We start from the raw sequence: 3,838 nt of genomic DNA, 5'->3' as shown, positions 1-3,838 counted from the left end.
TATTAAGTTAAAATTTGTTCTTTAAAGCATTGCAGGAAACTTTAAAAGCTCACAGACAAAATCAGAAACATTTTCATTTGAATTGCAAAGCAAGTCAAAGACATATTTTAACATTTGTTCAAAATCTGACAACCTACAGAAAAGTCTAATGTAAAACATCTGAATACTGTGTCATGAATACTTTGTCTCCACCTCGTGGTGATATTTGAGAATGCATACCTAAGATATCAAAACGTGCTACACAGTTATTTTCCATGATGAAGCAAAATTTTATTGTCTCCACTATTCTTTTATTTTTATTTTACTGGAGGAAGAAGCAAACAAATAAGACATGAATGTGTGAGTTCTGTTATGAGGTAACTAAAGCTGAATATATAAAAACACCACTCTTTCAGCAGGGCTAGAGGAAAGGCCTGATTGTTTTTTGAAGTTTGGTTATACATAACAAATTACACTTTATAAATAATATTTTACTCATCTGCTCCCCATATTTGCCGCCCTGCAGTTAGTGCTTACATTACAATATCAATAGTAAATTTTTGTTTGGCAGTCTAAGATTTTGAAGAAAAAGGAAAATTGTAAGAAAGAAGTAATTAAAACAGTAAAACCCCCAGCAAAAAACGTGTAAAGAATAGGAGATTATGGTTTGTATTTTTGTAAAATGCAGTGTCAGTAAGCAATACCTACATGATGAGCATCTGTAGATGGACTGTAAAGATTAGTAAATAGGTAAGTAAAATTTATTTATATATCACTTTTAAGACATGAATCTATTACAAAGTGCTTTACAGGGAATTTAAAAACACATCAGACAAAAACAACATATTAAACGAGAGCATTAGAAAAATGACTCTCTAAGTAGATGAGTTTTCAGCAGTTTTTTTTAAAAAGAAGCTACAGAGTCAGTGGTGCGTAGAGGGGGAGGTAAGTTCCACAGTTTTGGTGCAAACAGGTCTATGGAATAGCTGAAGAGCACTATGGGTAGAGCTAATGATCCAGTTTGGAGAATAAGGGTGAAGAAGCTCATTGATATAATCAGAATCAGCATACTTGATTAATCCCTAAGGAAATTATGTAAGTGGGGGCCTTTCCTTGTAAGGCCATAAAAGTAAGAGTGAGAATTTTAAACTGATATCTGTACCCAACTGGAAGCCAGTGGAAGTACTTTAACAAATAAACAATCCAGAATGGGCTTGATTCTTCCCTTCTTATGGTTGTTTATAAAGATACTATCTTTATCCCGAAAACATTGGGGCACTGAATGAAACATAGGATTCGATAATCCATAAAAAAATCTAATAATAAAATAAAATAAGAATAAAATAAGAATAAATAAGAATAAAATCTAATATCTGATTTTATATATTTAATATATGATCGTTTACTGCAGGAAGACACGCTCCACCCACACACCACTCAGCATCTGGGGTTCCATGATAGAGACTGTTAACAGCATCAAGTTCCTGGGAGTTCACATCTCAGACGACCTCACCTGGAACACCAACACCACCTCCAAAAAGGCCCAGCAGCGCCTCCACTTCCTGAGATGCCTGAAGCGGGCCAACAACCCTCCTCCCATCCTCACCACGTTCTACAAGGGCACCATACAGAGCGTTCTGACCAGCTGCATCTCTGTGTGGTTTGGCAGCTACAATGTTGGTTATCTTAGCAAACTACAATGGATTGTTAAAGCAGCTGCCAAGATTATCGGCACATGTCTGTGGAATATTCAGACTCCTGAATTCACGACCAGCCCTCCCTCTCCCACCACCACACACACCCCCACAAACTGTTTATTGACTCTTTTGCACTTTACTCACCACTGCCTCTATAAGACATGCTGCTCTATGGACAATTTATGTTGCTGTATGGACAATTTTTTTACTCCAGGTTTACAAGCTGCTACAATGGTAACTTTAGATCACTCCAATCTGTAAATTGTAAAATCTTATTGTAACTTAAGCATATATTTATTTTCTTCTCCTATTTTTTTCCTCCTATTCTCCCTCTATCTATTTATTAGGGTTTTTTTTGCACTGATGTAACCGGAGCCTCGTCGTTTGGTCTCTCTGTATGTTGCACTGGTTATAGCAGAGATGACCATAAAGTCACCCATCTCCTGGGTCTAGGTGCCGTTTCCCCCTCCAGTGGCGAGGGTACCTGGACCCAGGGTATAGAGTTTGTTTGGGGAGTGTGATTGTCTGTACAGTGTCCATGTATGACTATCCCTATGTTGGGTGAGTGCTGAGTATTTGTATATGTGTGCATGAGGGTGAGAATGCATGTTTGTGTCTGTGTGTGCCTGTCAGGTTGGGTCTTACACTCCACCTCTCTCTGGGAACTCCCAGGCCCTCCAAAGGCCTATCTCCCCTCACCACACTCCCTGCCGGTAACTGATGCCCTCAGGGGTCGGTGCGTTGGTGGTTCTTGGTGTCCGGGGCTGGGCGCTCAGGTATGTACCAGCTCACTCCCGGTGAATACTTGGCGGGGCCTGGTGCCTGTTGCTCGGTCAGGCCTTTTCCGGGGCAAAGGGGGCCCTCCGGCCTCTGGGCCTGTGGCTCGGTTCACTCTGGCACAGCTGGCTGCCGGCAGAGCCGGCGGGTACGCCACTGCAGCCCCCTCTGGCTTCTGCTCCATGGCTACTCATCTGGGGCTCTCCTCAGCTCTTCCCAGGAGGGTGGCATGGATGCCGGTGGTCCTCCTTGGGCTCTCACACTCTGGGGCCTCTGGATGTCTGGGGCCTGGATCTCCTCCATGCCTGCTTCATGTGCTGGGGGACAGGGCTATGGCTCTCTACATCCTCTAGCAGACCGTTACATGGGGAAACCTTTTGAATACAAGCGTGCTGATCCGCACAGGTGTGCACACGGATGTTCACTGTTCATAGACATAAACTACACCTCTATTGGCTGCTATTTCCAAGCACATTGTGCGCTGCCGGTCCTACTTGCTACACAACAACATTCAATATTTAGTATTTACTGCTGTTTACACTTAGCTAGATTAACGCGATGGTGTTGTGTTTAGTTTGTTGCTCTGTTTTTTTTGCTTGTTTTCTCTTCTTTTTCTCTCAACAGGTGATCCAGGAGATTTTTTTTCTTCTTTCTCTTTTTAAGTGCCCTTTCTCACTGTCCCTCTTCCCTTCTGTTTTTCTTTTCCTTCATCTTTCATGTCTGTCCCGTCTGTAATAACAACAAAAGTCGATCAAATGGACCAATACGGCAAGGCCATGATGATCCATTTGGCAAAGTAAATCCATTGGGTATCCTTCTAGGTCTTCAGACAACAATTCTGACGGCTAAAGAACCAAATGGGACAGGCAAAAAAAAAGAAAAAAGAAAAAAAAAAAGAGATGACCATAAAGTTCACTTTGACTTTGAATAATAATCCCATATTTCATTTGCAATAGAACTGAAAAACAGTTGAACACACTTTTAACTCTTAACTCTTTTTCCTGTTGCTTTGAAGCACTGGGAACATCTGTTAAAAATAAATAAAATAAAACAAAATAAGATGAAATAAAAGTTGCAATATATTGGTCTAATATTATCAGGCTTTAAAACCAAACTCAATGCAATAATAATATATAATATACAAATATAAGGAGTTGACTATCTCTCATTGCTTGTCCAACTGAACTTTGTTACAAAACAAGACACAACTTTCACTGTATTATGGTTGCCTAGAATTTGTTACTGTTTTCATCTTGTGTTTGCTCATTAGCTTAATGACTTCTTTGTTTACAAAGTGTTGATAGGAAACAAGTGTCATACTCAGCCCTCTAGAGTGATTTACCCTCAGTACTTAGCTCCAGTAATGAGCCTCAAAGGGTTTGGTG

This window comes from Haplochromis burtoni, unplaced genomic scaffold (assembly GCF_018398535.1).
Source record: "Haplochromis burtoni strain Fernald_Lab_line unplaced genomic scaffold, NCSU_Asbu1 Contig_1663, whole genome shotgun sequence".
Taxonomy (NCBI): Eukaryota; Metazoa; Chordata; class Actinopteri; order Cichliformes; family Cichlidae; genus Haplochromis; species Haplochromis burtoni.
Note: the sequence above shows the minus strand (reverse complement) of the source record.